The 23,662-nt window shown below is 41.4% G+C and overlaps 1 protein-coding gene across 5 annotated transcripts in view; it reads right to left on the reverse strand.

Moving 5' to 3' along the window:
• FRMD4A (FERM domain containing 4A) overlaps nucleotides 1–23,662 on the reverse strand; it is a 562,831-nt gene that overhangs the window by 64,709 nt on the left and 474,460 nt on the right. The window lies entirely within an intron of this gene.

A 23,662-nucleotide genomic window follows, 5' to 3' on the forward strand; every position in this document is an offset into this window, starting at 1 on the left:
AAACCTCACAAATGGCTCCATAAAATACATTCTGAAATGCAAAACATTGGCTCACTAAAACACATGCCAAAATATTAATATATATGAAACACGAGATATTTGTTATGTGCGCAGAGAAAAATATCTACCTAGACTCCGCCAACAAATTCAAAACATACCACCCAACGTCTTCTAACTTGGACCTTATTTCTACCATAATACAAAGAAATAAAGCTATAATATTATACAAACGTTTGCATTTGTTAGTACATAGAATCATTTTTATAAACAGCGCCGCTGCTTGTGTCAGCACTAGACATGCCTATAGGTTGGTGGAAATGGTTTGTCCCCTGAATATATTAGATGTAATTTGGCAGCATTGTTCTTCCTGCCAACTGCCAAGGTTATGTCCCAATCCATCTACCTAACCGGTAAGGAAGGCACCTCCAAATACATTTGGGTAATAATAGAAAAAAAAGAGACCGCAGAGTTGCCCACTATCCTTAAATTTTATGCATGGCTCTAATCTTTGGATCATTTTCAATGGCCAGTGTCCAAACTGAATGTCCCAGATTTTCAGCTTCTGTTTAAAAGTCATGTTCAAAGCATGTCTGGATTTATTGCCCTTCCAGCAACTTTGTTTGTGTGTTGTAGACTTCCCTTATATAACAAGTGGTTCAAGTGGACAAAATCTGAAAATTAACATTGTGGGAAATGAACCTTTGCCATGGACAGACCACCATGCAATCAGCTTCATAATCCCCAGAACTCCATTAGTCAGGAAAGTACCCAAGCCGGTGACAATACACTGGGCTAGATCTCAGAGGAAGCTCCACTCGGAACTCTTCAGATCTACCCTGGGAAACCGAATTGGGGCTATTCCTCCTCAATTAGCAGCCTCAGATACTTTGGATGCCATTAATGCAGCTCTGCTACAGTCAGCCGACTTAGCAGCACCAAAGCGCAAACTCCGCAGCCGGGAAAAAAAGTCCAGCTGGTTCAATAACCAACTGTCGCTATTGAAGCAAGAGCGCAGGAGAGCGGAAGCCTCCTGGAAAAGAAGTCCGTCAGAAGACCATCTCAACATCTACAAAGCAGTAACTACGCGCTACCACAAGGAAATTTTCAAAGCCAAAAAACTTCACTTCTCCAGGGTGATTAACAGCGCAATGAATCGCCCTCGCGAACTCTTCAGGATGGTCACCCAGACCATGAATCCGGGATGTCTAGAAGTCCCCACTTCAGACACCCAAGAGTTCTGCAATGAACTATCGGATTTCTTCATCGACAAAATCGAGAAAATTCGGGTAAGTATTCGGCAAAACAATTCTCCACTCAGCCCCGTCTTCAATCAAAACAACGACCGAACGCCTCTACAATCAACTAAGTTCACTTTGGAACCCATCTCCATCGATACAACAAAAAAATTTATTGGCCTGCTGCGCAACAGCACAGCACCGAATGACATCATTCCCACCAAGCTACTGAAGGAATGTGCCGACATCCTGGCGCCTCCGATCACGCAGCTTATAAATCAGTCATTTAAGGAAGGCTTAGTGCCTTCCCTGCTGAAAGAGGGCACAATTCTGCCGATCTTGAAAAAACCTAATTTGGATCCTATGGACCCAACTCACCGCCGTCCCATAACAGGTCTAAATGCTCTGTCCAAGATAATGGAGAAAGTGGTGGTAAATCAGCTGCAACAGCATCTGGACACCCACAACCTACTCGATCCATTTCAATCCGGGTTCCGTCCCGGACACGGGACAGAAACGGCCTTACTGAAAATATGGGACGATGCGCTTGAGGCCGCAGACGAAGGAGAATCATGTCTCCTGGTTCTGCTGGACCTAAGCGCTGCTTTTGACACAGTAGACCACAAATTGCTACTGAGACGACTAACAGAAGTCGCCGGAGTCTCAGAAGATGCCTTACCATGGTTCTCCTCGTTTCTTGGAAACCGATCACAAACAGTGAAACTGGGATCCTTCACATCTGAAAAACGCACGGTGACATGTGGGGTCCCCCAAGGATCCCCCTTGTCTCCAGTGCTGTTTAATATCTATCTTCGTCCTCTCTTTGATATTATCAGTAGCCATGAACTACTTTATCACTCTTATGCAGACGACACGCAGTTGTATTTTCGCATCTGCCACAAAAAGGATCATCATCTAAGATTAGAGAAATGTCTCTCTTCAATAGAAAACTGGATGTCTAAGAGTTATCTCAAACTCAATAATGCTAAAACAGAACTCTTTATCTTTGATGCCAGGCGGAAGAAACCACCGACAACAAACTGGACACCATCTCCCATTCTGGGACAAATCATCGCACCTAGCTCCAAAGTCAAGAGTCTGGGAGTCACGTTTGACACCTTCATGACAATGGACGCACAAATAGGGTCCGTAGTCAGCGGGGCGCACCATTTGATGCGCCTACTACGCAGACTGATTCCATTTATTCCTAAAGAAGACGTAGCAGTCGTGGTGGGAACAATCGTGAATTCCAGACTGGACTATGCAAATGCCCTTTACCTCGGGCTACCCAAGTACCAAATCGCTCGTCTCCAAGTCGTACAGAATACGGCCGCCAGACTGGTGACTGGGAAAAAATCTTGGGAATCAATCTCACCTTCACTGAGATCCCTTCACTGGCTGCCAGTGAAGGACAGAATTGCATTCAAAGCACTCTGCCTGACACATAAGTGCATCCATGGGAAGGCTCCTAGATATCTATGCGACAAGATCAAACTGCACAATTGCAGTCGCATTTTGCGTTCCACCGACCAAAATCTGGTCAAGGTTCCTATAACCAAATACAAGTCCAAAGGAGAAAGAAGGTTTGCTTTCCAGGGCCCCAGGCTTTGGAATGCCTTACCAACCAGCATTCGGTTGGAGCAAAACCACCTGTCTTTCAGAAGGCAGATCAAAACCCTGCTTTTTTGAAAGGCATGAGACTTAATCAACAAGCGCCCAGAGGCGATTCAGTTCGCATGTGCCGCGCTATATAAATTTTTCATTCATTCATTCATTCAATTTGGGGAAAAATACGTTTTCTCAGAGGGAACCAAAGCTTGAGATGTTTAAAGTGTTATGCCGCGTACACACGATCGGTTAAACCGATGAGAATGGTCTGATGGACCGTTTTCATCGGTCAAAACCGATCGTGTGTGGGCGCCATCGGTTATTTAACCATCGGTTAAAAAAAGCCAACTTGCTTTAAAATGAACCTATGGATTCCTAACCGATAGGTCAAAACCGATCGTTAGTAGGCACAACCATCGGTTAAAAATCCACGCATGCTCAGAATCAAGTCGACGCATGCTTGAACTTTTTTTCAGCACGCCGTTGTTTTTTACGTCACCGCGTTCTGACACAATCGTTTTTTTAACCGATGGTGTGTAGGCGTGACGGACCATCAGTCAGCTTCACCGGTTAACCGATGAAAACGGTCCATCGGTCCGTTCTCATCGGATGTACTGATCGCGTGTACGCGGCATTAGTTCACCTTTTCAGAAAAAAACTAAGAGGTGAACTAACATCCTACATCCTTCCCACCTTTCCCGTTCCAGTTGCACTTACATCTGTGGATGATACAGTCTCACCATCCATGTAGCCCAGTGCAGCAGTCCTGGGGTTTTAAAACCACACCGTTCTTCCTTTTTTTCTCTTAGGGGTGCCAGGACGGAGCAAAGCAATTCTGATTGGTCAGTGCTGACATGTGACTGTGCTGACCAGTCAGAACCACTCTGATTCGTCCCACGTCCCTAGGGAAAGAAGAGGAAGACCATCACGGTTTGCAAACCCAAGGACTGCTGCACCAGACGGCTTGAAAGGTGAAACTGAATCACCCACAGATGCAAGTGCAGACTGTAGGGTGTTAGTTCACCTTTTCATTATTTCTAAAAAAGTGAACACTTTAAATATTCTTTTTTAGATTTGAGTTATATTGAAGTGCACCTAAACCCAACATTGTAGTGGCTGCATTTGTTATCTTTTTTTATGTTTTTTTTTGCAATGTAATACACTTCCTGTCCTAGGGTGACAAGTATTGGCGGCCTGTCCATAAGGGGCGGACAGGTGCCCCCCATCCATGTGTCTGGCCCCCCCATGCAGGGTGCCGGACGCATGGATTCCAACCAGGTTTTTTTTTATGCACGTGATTAGAGCCAGAGGTGGTGGTAGAGGGTGGATTGTTTGCCCCCCCCCAAAGAAAAATCACCAGCCGCCACTGGTGACAACGCTCACTCCCTGTACTGTATCTATGTCGGAGCATCATTGTCACTCTAGGACAGAAAACAATTAGGACTACATAACACCCCCTATCTTTTTTCTTCTCCAAACATAAGTGGTATTCTATATTCCAGAGAGAGAGCTGGGATCAATGCTAACTTATATAGGCAGTGGAGGCAGAATTTATAGGAGGTTATGAACTAGATTTCTGGCAAGATAAACAGGCATTTTATTTGCACTTATTGAACACATATAAATGTTCAATGGTATATTTAACCAAAAAGGGAGAATATAAGAGAAGTTTACTGTTAAGCCCTGTACACACGATCGGTTTGTCCGATGAAAACAGACCGATGGACCGTTTTCATCGGACAAACCGATCGTGTGTGGGCCCCATCGTTTTTTTTCCATCAGTGAAAAAAAATACAACATGTTTTAAATTTTTCCTATGGATAAAAACCTGATAGAAAAATCAGATCGTCTGTGTGGAACTCCATCGTACAAAAATCCACGCATGCTCAGAATCAAGTCGACGCATGCTCGAAAGCATTGAACTTCATTTTTTTCGGCTCGTCGTAGTGTTGTACGTCACCGCGTTTTGGCAAGGTTGGATTTTTGACTGATGGTGTGTAGGCAAAACTGATGAAAGTCAGCTTCATTGGATATCCGGCGAAAAAATCCATCGGATTAGATTCCATCAGATATCCGATCGTGTGTACAGGGCTTTAGGGTCTATATACCGTAATTAACCGTAAAATGTGTGTTTTAAGATATGTTACCACTTTAGGCAGATGTAAAACGGTATTTTTTGTGATGGATTTAAATAAAATCAGACAGCAAATGCGTTCATGGCAGTAGTTACCGTATGTATCGGCGTAAAACACGCACAGGCGTATAACACGCACCCTAACTTTAAGGCCCCGTACACACGAGGAGACATGTCCATTGAAACTGGTCCGCAGACCAGTTTCCGCAGACATGTCCGACCGTGTGTACGGCCTAGCGGACAGGTTTCCAGCGGACAAAAGTTTCTAAGCATGCTTAGAAACTTGTCCGCTGGAAACATGTCCGTCGGACATGTCCGATGCTTAGTACACCTAATCGGACATGTCCGCTGGTTATGACGTGTAACCAGCGTCCCGAAATCCCGCGCATGCGTCGAATTGATTCGACGCATGCGTGGAAGCATTTCACTTCCGTGTTTGAGAACGTCGGTGTCTTCTACGTCACCACGTTCTCTGTCTGCGGGGATTTTGGTCTGATGGTGTGTACACACATCAGACCAAAAGCTCCCAGGAGACATGTCCGTTTTCATCGGACATGTCTCCTCGTGTGTACGAGGCCTAAGAGGGAAGTTTCAGTAAAAAATAATTCCACACCCCCTTGCGTATAACACGCAGGCATGGTTTACCCTCTATTTTCAGGGTAAAAAGGTGAGTGTTATACGCCAATAAATACAGTATTTTAACATATCAGATATAGTGAGGCTGACTCATAAAAAAAACTGAGAAAAGAAAATGAAGAAAGTAATTGCCCATAGTAACCAATCAGGATTCTTATTTAAGGTCTGCATCAAATAAAGCTGAAACACGATTGGTTGCTATTGGCACCTACTCTTTTGCTCTTTCTTCTCTCCTGTTTTAAAGAATCTGTCCCACTGCATCACCAGAAATTAATTTATATCTGTTTATACAAATGCAAATCAGTGTAAAAGAACATGATTAGTGTATGAAGGTCAGAGAAAAAAAACAGTCCTTTATTCCTAGCAGTGATTTATAACTTTGGGAGTACTTGGGGCACTTCATCTCAGGTTTACAATAATAACACATCATTGTGCTGTGTCCACTTCCACACATAGATAATGCATTGTCACCTCGGGGTAAGGGAGTTTTATTTACTAGAAGCTTTCAGGAGGCTTCCTAACCTAAGGCAGCATTATATGTTTGTAGCCTGTAGGTAGATGGTAAAGTGAGTGAGCCCTTAGTGGGTGTCCTATTAAGTGTTTAATAGCTATTTCAACTTTTGTTCCAGTTTAATGCTGCTACAGTTTTTCATTTTGCAACAATTCAGACAGACGTGTTATCTACGCAGCACTGCACAATATATAACGAAACCCACATTGTTGCATTGATTATGTATGCATCACCATGTTTTTTTTTACAAATTTGAAAGTAACTGCTATTATCTGATACAGTTTGTATGAGAATGTTGAAAGTCTATTTACCCAGGCCTGGAAGAAGCCTATGGTCCCCTTTAAGGGCGTAAGGCCCCGTACACACGGTCGGTTTGGTCCGATGAGAATGAACCGAAGTTCATTTTCATCGGACCAAACCGACCGTGTGTATAGGCTATCGGTCTGTTTTCCTTCAGTCCAAAATTTTAAAACATGCTTCAAAACCGAACCGATGGACCGCTGCCCCATCGGACCAAACCGATGGTTAGTACAGAAAAGCATTGGTTCAAAACCCGCGCATGCTCAGAATCAAGTCGACGCATGCTTGGAAGCATTGAACTTTGTTTTATTCAGCACGTCGTGTGTTTGACGTCACCGCGTTCTGACCCGATCGGATTTTGGACTGACGGTGTGTACACATATCAGGCTGTACGGCCATTTCAGAGGTGAACCGATGAAAACGGTCCGTCGGGCCATTCTCATCGGTTTTGTCCGACCGTGTGTACGGGGCCTTAGAGACATTATGACCACTTTAATGCTTAAGAAGAAGATGTCTAGCATTATCAAGGACTAAATGAATGCAAAATTTCTCCGAATTTGGGAACATTGGCCTCGATATGCCTTCCCCTCGCTTCCTCCAGCTAGTTTTGGTTGCCTGTGGCCAACCCACCTGACGATCCTGAATCCATAGCCCTATTGCCCTTCCTTCTTCTCTCCCCTCCCCTGTTGTCCCCCTTTTTTTTCTTCCTTTTTTCTTTCTTTCTCTATGGTCCCTTCCTCTCTGGTCCCTTCTAGGGGCCCCCTCTCTCTTTCTTCTTGGTCACTCTACACTCTCTGAGTGTATAATCTATACTACACCTTTATCAGTGAATTAGCCTGTCCAGGCTTGACATTGATATCCATGTGGATCTTACCTGGACCTTGTTTTTCAGTTGTTCGTACTACTTGGACTTAACCCACTGCTACTGTTTTCTTTTTGCTTGATGCTGAATGAAACCTTATACTGATTTATGTTGTCATCCCAAGCCCCTGCGTAGGCATATTGGATGCTTTATTGTTATTCCTTTAAAATGTAATAAAATAATTGAACCAGAAAGTCTATTTACTGCCACTATCGTATTTACTATAAGGTAAAAACTTGGTTTGAGAGCGTTTTGCAAGACAAGCTAAATTTTTTAATACGTTTTGACTTGATATACAAGCGATGTATTGATATACAAGTAGTTTCATGTCACAACTGGGTATAAAAGAGAAGAGAGGCGCCTCTAAGTGTAGCAATATGGTTCCATTTAATGAAGGTACAACATTTAGCAACATATTGCTACACTTAGCGGCGCCTCTCTTCTCTTTTATACTCTGTAGCTCCTGTTGGATTTTGCTTCTAATCCCGTTGTGGTGGATGGACATTTTATGGTTACACAACCTAGTCACATTGTTATATTCTTTTTATATGGACTATAAACTGAAGGACTTATGAATAAATGGTTGTGGAACAAATCAGTTTCCATTATTTCTTATGGGGAAATTTGCTTTGATATACAAGTGCTTTGGATTACAAGCATGTTTCTGGAACGAATTCTGCTCGCAATCCAAGGTTTTACTGCACAAAAATTCCATGGCACCCCCATGCATCTACTTTTTACTGTGGGTGCGTGAAGATGTCTGATTAAACACCTTCCCGCACCTCCTAACCTTATATCTCTTGCCAAGTAAAAGTGAGCATACACTACAGACCTATTTATTCAAGGTATAGATGTATTTGATGTTCTTCTATAGCTAAGGGCTAATCCACTTTTTTCAGTTCACAGAATGATCTGGATGAGTATGACAATTTCTTTTCATAATATTTGTCTTGGCATATTAAAAAAGTGCTTCTTAGCATGCCTCTGTATTATTTAGCTCATGCAGTAAAGAAGTATAAATATACCACTAGGCTTTGTATATATGGATAAGCATACATACTGCCGGTGTGTATATACGAGGAACCAACACAATGCCCATATATGAGAAAGTACAGCGTCAGGCAGGAAGCAAAGAAAGAAAACATTACTACCCATTAGCCTTAAAAGATCCAGATACAGCACTGCCCAGATGCCAGGATAAGGGCTCTATAGTCTGATTCAAAGCCCTGAACGATATATACAGAGATGAGAGGGTCCTGCTATAGATCAGATTGTGTACATTTATCATTTCAATAACTCTAAGCTTTACTTACATATCCCTTTGATATTGCCTGCGAATAATAGAGCTGTGCCAAACGGTATTAAATAAAAAATCAAACATTTATCATATTGCAGCTTACCGATCCTTAGATGGCTGCATTTGTTTTCTTTTTTTTTTTTAGGTTTTCTTTTATTTATTTTAACGTCTTTTTTTTTTTTTGCAGAACCAGCTGTCCTGCAGATGTAGCAGTTAGCATTTACCACTGTCAGGGTTGCTTACAATTGTCAGATTTAATTTATTTATGAAAAACCTTTATCCTAAAAGGAAAGAAAAACCTTTTTCTAGTGTATCTAAACCTGCTAGTACATCTAACACTACCCCCCCTTCCCCACCAGACTGGCAATGCTACTGTCTAAAGGTGTCTCTGTGGGGGGCACGCTGAAAGAAGTTAGTGGCCAGATCACCAGGTGAAAACGGAGGGGGAAAAGCCTGAAACACGAAAGCAAATGCAGCCACCACATCTAATGACTGCTCAGCTGCAATATATAACATTTTGGGTTTTTGGTTCAATATCGCTCTAATGGCTCGTACACACGACCAAGTAACTCAACGGGCGAAACACATAGTTTTCCTCGTCGAGTTCCTTGTTAGGCTGTCGAGGAACTCGACAAGGCAAGTTTCTCCATTCCCGTCGAGGAAATAGAGAACTTGCTCTCTTTTTGGCTCGTCGAGTTTCTCAACAGTTTCCTCAACGAAAATGTACACACGACCGGTTTCCTCTGCAAAAAAATATCTCCCAGCAAGTTTCTTGCTGTTTTTTGCCGAGAAACTTGGTCGTGTGTACGAGGCTTAACTGTTTACAGTGCGTTTTATAATTGGCTTCATTGTGGACGAGCAAACTAAGCTTTAACCACTTGCCGCAAACCGCCGTGGCTGTACGTCTGTATTTTGACGCTAAATACCGCTGGCTGCCATAACTCTGGTATTTTTAGAAACAGCGGGCGGTTCTCTTTCAGATTCGCCGCAGCTACCGCGCTGCGGGTGCCTCCGCCGCATATCGGGGCTGTCGGTAGCAGCGGAGATGATCGCGTCCTCGCCCCTGACAGACCTGGAGCTGAGTGAGGGAAAGATGGCCCCCACTCGGCTTCATAACATTGGATGACGGAAGCAAAGTCAAACGTCTCTTCCACCCAATGGCCTTAAAAGGGAAAATGTAATTATTATTATTTTTTTATTTATTTATTGCATCTAAGGTCTTTATGACCCGACATCTCACATTTAGGAGGTCCTGTCCTGCTTTGTTTCTATGATATGTTTACATTCCTTGTAATAGGAATAAAAGTGACCCAACATATTTTTTTTTCTTAAGACAGAAAAAATGAAGCACCCCGTCCCACAAAGCGATAGCATAAAATGTCGCGCCCGTGTATGAAAATGGTGTTCAAACCACACATGTGAGGTATCACTGCGATTGTCAGAACAAGAGCAATAATTATAGTAGTAACTGTGGGCCAAATTCTCAAAAACGCCGCCTAACTTAACTTTCAGCAGTTAAGTTACACAGGCGTTAAATTTCTACCTAAGTGCCCGATCCACAAAGCACTTACCTAGAAATTTCAGGCCGTGTAACTTAAGTGCCTCCGTCGCAAGGCGGTCCTCCTCTCCGGGGGGCAATTACAATTTAAATGAGGCGCTCTCCCGCGCCGGCCGTACTGCGCATGCGTGTGACGTAATTTTCCCGACGTGCAGCACGCGAACGTAATTTACGCCAGGCTTTGTGGATTTCGATGGGACAATAAAGTTGCGACGGGTGAAAAAAAAATACGCGCCGGGAAAAAAAATTTAAATTTAAAAAAAAATTGCGGCGATCGAAAAAAAGGTCTGGTTTTACATAGTGTACTAACTTTACACATTGTAAAACCAGCCCTAATTTAACGCGTGCAAATTGTAACTTACGCAGAAAACACAAAGCTTAAATGCTTTGTGGATCTGCTTAAGTACTCATTTGCATACGCTAGCCGGCATTTCGACTCGAAATGCCCCCAGCGGCGGATGCGGTACTGCATCCTAAGATCCGACAGTGTAAGTGTCTTACAGATGTCGGATCTTCTGACTATCTTTGGAAAAATCCTTCTGAGGATCGTTTCCAAAGATAGCCACAGGGATACGCAGGCTGAACAGCAGTTCCGCCTGCGTATCTCCTTTGAAGATTTGGCCCCATATCTCCTCTGTAACCGAAAACTGGTAATTTTAAACGTCGCTTATGGAGATTTTTAAGGGTCAACGTCTGTTGCCGTTCCACGAGCGGGCGCAATTTTGAAGCATGACATGTTGGGCATCAATTTACTCGGCGTAACATTATCTTTCATGATATAAAAAAAATTGGGCTAACATTACTGGTGTCTTATTTTTTAAGTCAAAAGTGTATTTTTTCCAAACAAATTGCGCTTGTAAGACCGCTGCGCAAATATGGTGTAACAAAATTTATTGCAACAAATGCCATTTTATTCTCTAGGGTGTCTGAAAAAAATATATAATGTTTGGGGGTTCTAAGTAATTTTCTAGCAAAAAAATAATGATTTTAACTTCTAAACAACACGTGTCAAAAAGAGACTTGTGGGTAAATATACGTCTGCCTATAATATAACAATCAAAATATAAAGAGAAAAGCCTAAATCAGCTTAGCAATGAACCTGCAAAGCTTTGAGGAAGAGCATACAATAGCTTACAGATCTAATAAGAGTGTCACTCTTTATGGCACCCTGACTCAGTCAGTGCACAGTTCCCGGTGCTTTACTACTTAGTGGGAAGAAGATACCCAATAATAACACAACAATATAACACCGCAGGAAAACAGGATGCGTCACATCTAAGAGAACATTCCCACCAATTAGACTTTATGCTGTTTGGGAACCTTGTAATGTTTGTGCTATGACAGATATATGGGAGCTGCCATTGCTGAGCTTTCTTCAGGCCTGACACCTTATTTTATTACTTGTTGGTATACCAACCCTGAACACACATGTTGGTGTCAGACACCTAATAAGTACATGTTTGTTCCAAGTTAGTGACCCACTTAGTATCGAAATAAGGATATCCTGAGGATATACAATGTATCAAAATGCTTTCTTCTAGTTGGTTCAAAAGAAACGTATTTTAGGGCCTCATGAAACACGGGCTTAAAAATGCCGCTGTTAAGGGTATCTGGAATTTTTCTTTAGTCTATGAATGCATGTACATATAGGCGTTTATGCACAGATTTTCGTGCAGTGTTCAGGGGCAAAAAGAAAACACATGTAATTGTGTTCAAACGTGCATAAGTGCGTGTGTGAGTGTATTCTATTCCAATGCCCAAAATAAATGAATATTCTGACAAGTAGAATGCATTTACTCATAATGCAATATGTGCATATATACATATGCAACAATAGAGGCATTATTTTCTGCCAGTCTCTGGCAGAAAAAAATCCAGCATATTTGGAGTGCTGCCATGTGCATGAGGCCTAAAGCAGAATTTCAGGAATTCAGCCATTGTCTAAAATGTACTGGCTTACTATGGGTTAAGTCCAAGGGAGTCCATGCTACTTCATGGACCTATCCATTTTATTTACCATTGGCTGTTTTACTGAGCGCTGGGAGTGCAGATATCACTATATCTCTCATACAACAGCACCTCTGCCCACCCCTCTACTGCCTCTTCAAAGAAGGATTTGCATTTTGTAAATAGTTATACATAATACAAAAGCTCTCTGTGAATGGCCCAGAAGCGATTCAGTTCGCATGCGCCGCACTTTATAAGTTTTTCATTCATTCATTCATTCATTCATTCAATGGGCAGAAGGATGGAAGGGGTGGGCAGAGTGGCTGCATACGACTCTATGGGGGTTAATTACTAAATGCAAATCCACTGTGCACTTCTAAGTTCACTGCAAGTGCACTTGGAAGTACAGTCGCTGTAGATCTGAGGGGGACATGCAAGGAAAATAAAAAACAGAAATTGGGAATTACAAAGATAACTCCAAAAGGTGGCATGCACCTCATTGGACTTAACCCCCAGTAATCCAGACACTTTTTTTAGAAAGTGGCTGAATTCCTGCAGTTCAGCTTTAAGCAAACCTGTCATGAAAGACACAGTTTAGATTGCAATTGTTTATATCCCCCTTCTGCTGGTTACCCCATATCCAGAGCCATTCTGCCAATGAGGCTAATTGAGGTGTCCACCTGAGGCCTCGTACACACGACCAGTTTCCTCGGCAGAATTCAGCTTCCGACCGAGTTTCTGGCTGAATTCTGCCGAGGAAACTGGTCGTGTGTACACTTTCGGCCGAGGAAGCCGACGAGGAGCTCGACGAGGAAATAGAGAACATGTTCTCTATTTCCTCGTTGTTCTATGGGAGCTCTCGTCCCGCCGAGCTCCTCGGCGGCTTCAGGGCTGAACTGGCCGAGGAACTCGATGTGTTTGGCACGTCGAGTTCCTCGTCCGTGTGTACGAGGCCTCAGGTAGGACTCATAGTAGCAGAGTGTGGGTGGCACTGAGACTGGAGTGTCCATACTCAATGCAGCGCAGAAATGCTCAGCCTAATAAAATCATGGACTCAGGATTAGTGAATTCCTAGTCTGGTTACTATACCTGCCCAACTAACTGCCATGTTGATTCAGCAGCTTCAAAACTTTCAAGCTGTAACAAGTATATAGACCAGTGGTCTCCAAGCTGCAGCCCAGGCACCAGATATTGCCCTTTTCTTGAATTTACCATGCCCTTGGGGCACTATTCCACCAAATGACACCAATGATGGGGCACCATTCCTTCTAAATCCTGAAAGACTGTAAACTGGCCCTTTGCTTTTAAAGTTTGAGACCCCTAATATAGACGTTCTGACCTTGGGTCAGCAACTCAACATGTTAAAGCCAAAGAATCGGCAGGAGAACTAGCCAACTAGCATGTTTAGGAGGAGATTAGCAATGAAAGTCCCCATTACAGGCGGTCCCCTAGTTACAAACACACGACTCCTACTAACAAATGGAGGGAGACAACAAGAAGTGAGAGGAAATCTACCCTTAGGAAGGGAAATTGACTCATGTAAGAGTTATTATGGGAAACCCACTGATGCTTTATCACCAAGGCTTGTTTCCACAACAACCCAAAATTTAGAAAATCCAATTGCCATTGGGAAAGAAAGTGAGGTGAAATGTTCTGAACAGGGGCACAGACAGCAAAACAAATGTTACAGGGGCGATAACCCTTCCCTATGCTATCCAAAAAGCTTAAAAATGTTTTTTTTGGGCTGGAGATACACTTAAAAAATGTACCTGTCCCGACTTACAAACAGATTCAACTTAACAACAAACCTACAGTTCCTATCTTGGTGTAACATGGGGACTGCCTGTATTCTATTATGGGAGGTTTATTTTATTCCAGGAAACACAATGAGAGCCGGTTCACACTGGGGTGACTCGTCAGGCAGGTCAGCCGCCTGACGAGTCGCGTCCCATTCAATGCAATGGAACCGTTCTAATAGGAGCGACGCAAGTTGCTCCGACTTAGAAAAAGGTTCCTGTATGACTTCGGGGGCGGCTCGGGGCGACCTGCATTGACTTCTATACAGAAGTCGTTTTGCAGGTCGCCTCTGAAGTCGTCTTCAGGACGACTTGCAGAGTCGCCCCCGAAGTCGTGCCGCGGCTGTGTGAACCGGCTCTTAAAGCATGCTTGTAGGTCTGTTGATTTTAACAAAGCATTGAATGTATCATATAGTTATTGTTAGGGTGATCTGTTTTCTTTAAAAGTAAAAAATAAATAACAAATCACACAAAGGGAAACATTTGAAATAGGAGAAAAAAAAGCTTTGCTAGTGATTAAAGCAAAGCCAAATATTAGCTATTTTTCTGTACTTTTAGATGAATAAATGCCAAGATAATAAGAAATCTGTAAACAGTTGTGTATTCTGTGTATAACACTAGTCACCAATACAATCCTCTGAGCTATGCTTTATAGACAAATACCATTCTGCATTTCGACCCAGCTAAAGAAATGTCAGGAACATTGTTCAAATCCCAGTCTGATTTATTCTTTCTTTTTTTCATTGGTTTTATTTCCTGGTGGTCCAGCCTTCCACTCATCTCCAGACATTAATCTCCCCGTTGCTAGCCCATACAGACCTACAATAAATGTTGCGGTCTCAGCCCACTGCTTATTAAATTCCATCCAAATTGTGCAAATGTTTGGGAATGATGATAAAAAAAAGGACAGACCTAATCTTTTTCCGGTGAGCTGTTGACATCCTGCTTTAGAAACAAAAGCCGGTTTCCCTTTCTAATATGACCTGCTAATGTATCCAAGATGTTCCCTTAAATGAATTCCTCATCCATCAAATCACATACTGTCTGAGCTCCCAAACCGATCCTCCTAATTCAGTGGCAGATGTAAATCCTGACATCGATATGACCTTCTCATTCATAAAAGCAATACTGTGCTTTTAGCTGGTTTTAGGCAGGAATGTTTTACTCGCCTTACTGGAATCCATTAACAAAGCAAATTTAAGTAACCTCATGTTATATTAAGATGAGTGCTATGCAAGTAATATATCAGGATGCTGCTGCTATCTGCTCAAACATGTTTCTCACCAAATGAACCAATTGCTTGTGAGGCCATTGCCCTGTCTAGCTGTTACAACACAGTACATCATATAGTTGGCTGTTCTCTAGTCACTGTGTTATACCATTAATGTTTCAAGTTCCAAATGTCAATGAACTTTGTACTACCCGCTCAGTGAGACAATCTAAACCTTATGTAACAGAACCACATAAAAAAACAATAAAGCGTAAATGTATAGCACTTATTATCATTAATAAAATGACTGTAAGGTAATACTTTACTCCCATAAAAAGTCCTAAAAAAATATAAGTTGTAGATCTCATGGACTCCAATAAATGGAGGATAGGTGGATAAAGATCCATATTCTCCATTCATAGACAATTTTTTATCCAAGGAAGCTATAGTACAGCTTTTGAATGGAGGAGAGGAGTGGAAAGGGCGAGCACAGTCAGCACCGTCGATGAGTGCATATGATAGGTCCTTTGGCTCTGTTAACCCCCATTGAACAGATAGATTATGGTGGTAGGGGTAGAATTGATAGAGGAAGAGTTCAACAAATGCTGAAGCCAGTAGCACAAGGGACACACCGGATTAATAGTAAGTAATGTTCCTTGTGCTAATTTTTTATTTCTAAATAGGTTCCTTTAAGCTAGTCAGTGCATTGTTGGTTCACTTACCTTTTCCTTCGATTTCCCTTCTAAATGTTTATTTTCTTTGTCTGAATTTCTCACTTCCTGTTCCTCCTCGGTAAGCTGTTCTAACTGACTAACCCCCAGCCAGAACGGCTCAGATGATGGGGGCAAGCTTACTGAGGAGAAACAGCAAGTGAGAAATTCAGACAAAGAAAAAAAACATTTAGAAGGGAAATCGAAGTAAAATGTAAATGAACCAACAATGCACTAGCTTTTAGAAAATAAAAAACGAACATTTACAACCCCTTTAAGCTTTGAAGAAAGCATGTATGGATCTCCCAACCATGAGTGTTCATAAGGTACTGTAGGGTATATGCCCCTGTATGTAAGGAATTATGGAGTCAGCTATAAAAATAATCTGTAGAGCAAACAACTAACAGTTATGATTAGCGGGTATAAGAAGCAATGTGAGTAAGGCCTCGTACACACGACCGAGTTTCTCGGCAAAAAGCAGCAAGAAACTTGCTGGGATTTTTTTTTTGCCGAGGAAACCGGTCGTGTGTACATTTTTCGTCAAGGAAACTGTCGAGGATCCCGTCGAGCCAAAAAGAGAGCATGTCTTCTTTTTCCTCGACGGGAATGGAGAAACTTGCCTTGTCGAGTTCCTCGACAGCCTGGCAAGGAACTCGACGAGGAAAACGATGTGTTTCGCCCGTCGAGTTCCTCAGTCGTGTGTACGAGGCTTAAGTTGTGCAGACAAGACACTCAAACAAACCTGCCAATATATATCAGCCTCTTATGGTTTTATCACCACATGGTTGTTTTGGTGGTCCTGTCATGTTTACTTATTGCAGTACTTAGAGCGCCACATCTTGCCACGTCCATAGCACATACAGTAAGTAACCTGAATGTGACATCTACAGCTAAATATGTCCTTTGTAATCAGATCATCTAGGCTAGGCACCACATAACTAGTTTTTTAGACACTGACTTGTAGGAATTCACTGCCTATTAAGGTTCCTATGACATTAGATGGTACTTGGACACACAGTTATACATACACACTTAGATCATCCAAGAGTGTATACCTATGCTTACAGAGGAGAGAGGGGGAAGAGTAGGAAGTTATCTCAGATATACATTTCCTTTCAAATTCAGCAGACCGACAGACATAATCCAGCCTGGCCAACTATTTTATACCTCAAAGACATCCACCCTAAAGACCAATTATTGATCCCACCATAAAGGAACTTTCACATATTTACTCCCTTACTGTTCAATATTTTGGAAATCGTATTACATATACAGATTCCAGAATGCCCCATTTACTGTATTTTAGGGAATATAATTTGTGTTCCCTACCTATTGACGACTCACATAAATTCAGTTGGTCTATTCTTTTCAATCAGCCAGACCTGAAATTTAGGGTGCCATAATTGGGCAGAATAAGAAGGGAGATATCTTTTCCTGTCCTACCGGTAGTCACAAAACAGGGAACCAATAACATTTAAACGTAACAGTGACAGCAGCAACTTGATCCATCTATCTGACCCAAAGCAGACTATGCTCAACAATGCAGAAAATTCAGACAATGGTTCCGCGGGAGGGATTCCCCCATCAACACTGAACGTCTTGATGGGGGAATCAAGCGATTTTCTTTCCTGCAAAAGGATTTGGTCTGTTTGCAGAGATACGTTTTTAACAGGAAGGAACATTCCCTTGGAACAGAAACTGTCATTTTCTCCTGCTAGAAGTTCACAAATGGCTCAATAACCACATGTGATGCTTGAAACTAGGAGCATTACATGCAACTATTGGGCTGTTAATAGCTACCCTTAGACTTTCTCAAAGATAAGGGAGCAATAGAACTCAGCAACTGCATAACCTAAATATTACAATGAGGCCTCGTACACACGACCGAGAAACTCGACGGCGAAACACATCGTTTTGCTCGTCGAGTTTCTTGTGAAGCCGTCGAGAAACTTGACAAGCCAATTTTCTCCATTCCCGTCAAGGAAATAGAGAACATGCTCTCTTTTTGTTTTGTCAAGTTTCTCGACAGTTTCCTCGACGAAAATGTATACACGACCGGTTTCCTCGGCAAAAAAATATCTCGCAGCAGGTTTCTTGCTGGTTTTTGCCGAGAAACTCGGTCGTGTGTACGAGGCCTCAGTCTTTATGTGTAATCATCAAAAATTGCTGATTTCATGTGCATATTTGATTGCAATCAGATCACAATAACACATTCTGATGAGATTATTTGCTTTTACATATACATAACAATCAGTATCAAAGCTATAGCCTTAAAATAAATAATGTATCAGAAACATGGTTACAAAAGCTTCTGAAGAAGCTAGAGAATATGATGAAAAAAATGCATTAGAAGTGACAAATGCAGGCCAGAAGGTGCAGAGCTATAGGCAGCTGATGGTATATGCAGATCTTAACTTTTTGTAAAAGTCAACATCCCATTATACCTCCATATTTAATCAGTAAAATCACCTATCACATTAAAACAGTAACAGGGAGGCTGAAAAGGTAAGCCAAACTTTTACATGAAGTCAAGATCTTTATATACATTCAGTTGCCTTTATCTCTGGATGTATTTGATCACTTTGACATGTAATGTTTGCTGAAAAGTATACCACTGCTTAAGTCTGTTCCTCATGTACTCAGTACTAAGTCTGAATTGTCAAGGTTTGTCACAAGGCCTTAAAAATCTATTTTATTCTATAAACCAATTTTATTTTATAAAATAGTTAAGCAAAGCGTAGGTAAATACAATTGTAGCTCTCTCCTGTTTTTTTTAAGGGCTTCTAAAAGTAGAAAAAGTTTTTTTTACATAAGCAGATTTCCTTTCTTTTACTCTATGCATGTTAGTTGTCTGTGATTGTCTGGCTCCTCTTCTAACACCCAAGATGGAAGTCTAGAGCTGAAGCTTTGTTTACTCTACCAAATAATTAAGAGCTGCTGTAGCAATAACTGTTTATCATAGTACAAGTTGTACAATTCAGTTTGGTCAGTGGTGGTCACACCGCCAGCACTTCTGCTTCTGAGCTAAGGAACAAATCTTAAAGAGAAAGCAACAGAAAAACTACTCGGTCTCTTACAATCCTGGCAAATGAAGGGGTAACAAATACCTGATGTTAAAAGACTGCTATTGAAAAGAAAAAAAAATCTATATTCAATAACTGTATGCTATTTAAAATGCAATAACAATAACCAGCAAGTGAATTTTACAACACTGGTAGGGGTATTTAATGGTTGCAGGAACTGTGTTTGGGTGGGTGATTTTGTTCTAATTGTCCCAACCACTGTCACTTTTGTTGGACAACATGGTCCACTCCATGTGCCCCATTATTTACAGTGGCCAAGACAGGTTCCTCTTCTATCTACGCATCTACGACCAGCTCTGATGGCGGGTGATTAACATATTTAAAAGCTAAGAATCCTGTGAGGAATATTTCTCAGACACATCATCTTCCCACCAAGCAAAATGTTCAGTAAGTAAGTAGTGTGCATAAGATGCAAGGCTTAAAGAGCACAGTATATAAGAGTTATTCTGTGTATTCCAGGGCAGAAATCAACAAATCCAAGGAAAAAGAAGCATATGCATATAACTAAAAGTGCTACAACAATCAACAGATTATTAATCAATACAATGGTAATATACTGTACAAATCCTAGTGATATTTAGAAGCTAAAATACCAATTTTTAATCAAGACATTGAATGTATTTACAGTTACAGTACAAACAGGTACTCTATAAGTGAACATAAAGACATAGGGTATGGCACCAAACAGGGGACAGTTGGGAAGTATGTAGGTGTATTTAGACAAATGCAATAAGGCTAATTGCTCTTTTGCACACACACTAGGTATCTGGAAGCAGTAACATATTTACTGAGTATATATTTAGCTTCAATAACTTAACATTAAGGCAGATTTCTTAGTTAATCAATTAGAAAGGTAAATCGGAGATAGAAATGGCATTACTAGTAAGTGCTTTCCGGTATCTGTTTGCAATTGAAGAATGCATGATGTGTATGACGTACCTTGAATTTAATAAGACCAAGACACCTTCCTGCTTAAAGCTGAACTCTAGACAAGCAGCTACATACACAGATAGAACCCCGCTAGTTCTGTCTGTCTTGTGATTTAGGCCCATAGGTCCATAATAGCATACCCAGGTCAGTGACCTCCCTTTTTTCATTCTACAGCTAGGTATTACAGCTGGACACAAACTTGACCCCAACCTGTGACTGAACAATGAAGGGAAAGTATCACACTGATAAATGAGTTCACATTTCTGCTTTCTCTTCCTGTAATCATGTTCAAACTGTTGACTGACAATACTGTGCAAAATAATAGAGACCTTTTTGTCAAGGACTTCTGTCCATTCCTTTCAAAGGTAGATTAAAAGAGGCTATTATATATTTTCACAATTAAAAAACTATATTGATGTTTTTTTTTTAATATCTGCTTGCAGTTCAACCTTAAAAGAGAAGTATGGACAAACCCATTTTTGGCTACACGTCTTATTGGGGTCACAGGAGCACATTTAATAGCATTCTCCTGTGATCCTGAGCCAGCTGATAGTGGGCTAGGCCCTGTACACACGATCAGTCCAAACTGATGAAAACAGACTGAAGGCTGAAGTCTGATGGTCTGATGGTCCGATGTGCCTACACACCATCAGTTCAAAATCCGATCGAGTCCAACGCGGTGACGTAAAACACAACGACGTGCTGAAAAAAACGAAGTTCAATGCTTCCAAGCATGCGTCGACTTGATTCTGAGCATGCGTGGGTTTTGAACCGATGCTTTTGCGTACTAACCATCGGTTTTGACCGATCGGTCATCAGTCCATCAGTCCGATTTTAAAGCAAGTTTTAAAACTTTGGTCTGAAGGACAAAAGTCTGATGGGCCATACACACGGTAGGTTTGGACTGATGAAACTGGACTTCAGTCCATTTTCATCAGTTTGGACTGATCGTGTGTACAAGGCCTTAGAGTTCAGAAAGGATTCCAACAATATTGTCGGGATCCTCCTTCTGCCTTGTAGCAGGCAACTGAGAGCTGGAACAAGCTGCACCCATTCCCTCCCCAGCTTGGTGCTTCAGTAAATGCTGGAGGAGCAGAGCACTTGATAGAGACCGTCTGCTTTGCGCAGACCAAGAGTTGACCGATCAGCGGCCATATACGTGGTCATCAGGAGGTGGATGTTTGTTTTTTGTAAACTCCAAAATTCTCCTTGAGGGCTGGTTCACACTTCGCTCAGTAAAATGTGGCATTTTACAATGCAGGCAGCAGCAGGGCATCACACTGTTTACTTTTTTTTGTAGTGTTGTGCTGCAGTGTGGTACCATACAATGCTCCAGTCTGCATTATCACCCACTGTACATCACACCATTGTTGTAGTGTGAATAGGGCACTCAGAAGACAATTGTTTTCTATGTTTGCCCTAGCTGTGGCTTTTGTTGATCCAGAGTGGAGCAAGCCCTGAAAGTGACTCTTTTTCTAATTTAAAAAGCTTAAAAGAAGTCCTCCCTGCAAAGAAAACCATTAATACGTACCTGTCCCACTGTCTGTGCTGCTGCACTCCATTATACAGAAGGTCAGCGCAGGTACCTATGTCACTACTGTGTCTTGTAGTGACATAGGGACTGGGGAAAAAAAAAACAACAGCACAGCTTGGGACACTGGCATCCAACACACTCGAAGTGTGAAATTTAGAAGATGTTTTAGCTTGCTTCTCTCGTTGCTGAACAACAAGGTTCAGCAGCAAAGGCAGCAGGACAGGTATTATTTGTTTCCTTTGCAATATTTAGCAACAGAGTTATTTAATGCCAAGATTATAATAATATCTGCCTATATCAATGATAATACTTTCCCTACATTTTGCATTTGGTTACATTAATACTTGAACATAGAAAACATGCAAGTGAATATTTTCTTATCACTATTAGTGCTAATACAAAAATGTATTAAAATCAATCTAGACATTATTTCCTTTACTATTTTGATCAGTTTTTTTTTTCAGTTAGTACTTTATTTATCTCTAAATGTCCAGCAGGTTTGTATTATGCTGCTTTTGAGTCCATTAATTCTCACTATAGTACTAGTATACTACATTGAGTTCCAGTGGTCTCCAAGCTTTGCTAGCCTTTGTTGGGTCCTTGGGGCACTATTCCTCTCACTGACACCAACAGTGGGGCTTAATTCCTGCCACTGATACCAACAATGGGGCACTATTCTTTCCACGGATACCAAAGAGGGGGTGCTATTCCTCCTTCTCCTGACCACAGGAAGAGGGGGAGTTTTTTTTACTCCCATCAAGCCTGAGCCATTATTTACACAGCTGATGCCGGGACATTTTCTCTCCCCCCCCCCCCGTGCCACAATCTAGCCCCCCTAAAGTCTGAAAGACAGTAAACTTTGCTTAGAAGGTTTGAAGACCCCTGTTTTTTTAAAATGACACAAAAACATTGCATTGGAAATGACATCACAATCTACAAGGGTCCTGTTTTTCTATCAATCAACTATAATCTGTTTAACTACTTTTTGGAAGTAATTTTAATAATTTGACAACATTCCTGTCAGTTTCAGAGTCCCAGTCTGCAAGAGGATCTGTGATTTGTGTTACTTGTTATACTGCATATTATTTTTTCCCTACAGCGTCAGCTATGTGAGATCATGTGGAAACTACAAATTCTGACATTTATTGTCCGAAACAATTTACAGCTTGAATGTGGATATTTACAGACCATAAACCGAAGAGGGAAACACCAATTTATCTGCAGGGGTCTAGGCTAACACTGACACCTTCTTTGTCCATGGAACTTCTGTTAAATGTAAATGATGCTATCTACTGTGCATGTGAAAAGTTGGTACCTTGTAGTTTACATTGTTTTATTAGACCAGCTTTATGCTAAAACCCTAGTACTAGCGCCCATAGTACTACTACTATAAATACAAGGGGATGTACAGGAACAAATTTAAACCAGCAGTCTGGTGTCTGGAACAAAGAAACCTACCACCAAAACATTATATATTTATATTTTCCAGGGACAGTGGTTGGTTGCCTTAAAGAGGATGTAAACCTTCTCCTATACCCAGTGAAGTGAACATCCGCAGATGATACACAGGGATGAAACAAATCTTCATACATAGGTTTTACATGCATATCTGCTGTCTTTACCTATATATATTCTTTAGAAAGTGCACATCGTGTTACAGATTTTCTCTTCCTGTTCAGCACTGGGAGTTGATTCTTGGCATAGATACATGTGCTTAGGCCAAATTTCATGAATCAGGTTTACATCCACTTTAAGCCAGATGTTGTTAGGATTAAAAACTGAATAAAGGTGGTTGAAATTGTTAGAAAATTGAAACAAAAATTAATGCATCTTCCTTGTTTGTTCAGCATCACCCAAGTATCTGTAGGTCTGTAGTCCTCAGAAATCTACAAGCCATCCCACTGTAATATTTATGGCCTTCCTCACACCTGCAAATGGGGCCCTTTGAGATTAGATATGGGAGACCTCCTATTAGTTGTGGGATCAAGACCCATTGTAAACAATTTGAGGCTGACAGCTTCTGCAGTTGTTTGTGGCCAGTAATCGCTTCATGAGCGAGTTGACGGTATCTGCCAGCCTCCCATTGTTTTCAATCATTCAGATTTATGACTAATAGCCTGTATTTTCTATTGGTCAGTTCACCATAATCTTTCTTTTTGGATTTCTGCAAGTCATCTCAGTGTGATATTTATAGCTACACACTCCAGGAATGTTCTAGGAAAAACATGCCACATACAGCAAATAGTTTGAGATGAATCAGTGGCTCTTGTACCAAGTTCCTTTGAAAACAAACAAATCCAAGGACTTCCAA

The sequence above is a fragment of the Rana temporaria genome, chromosome 3 (assembly GCF_905171775.1).
Source record: "Rana temporaria chromosome 3, aRanTem1.1, whole genome shotgun sequence".
Lineage (NCBI taxonomy): Eukaryota > Metazoa > Chordata > Amphibia > Anura > Ranidae > Rana > Rana temporaria.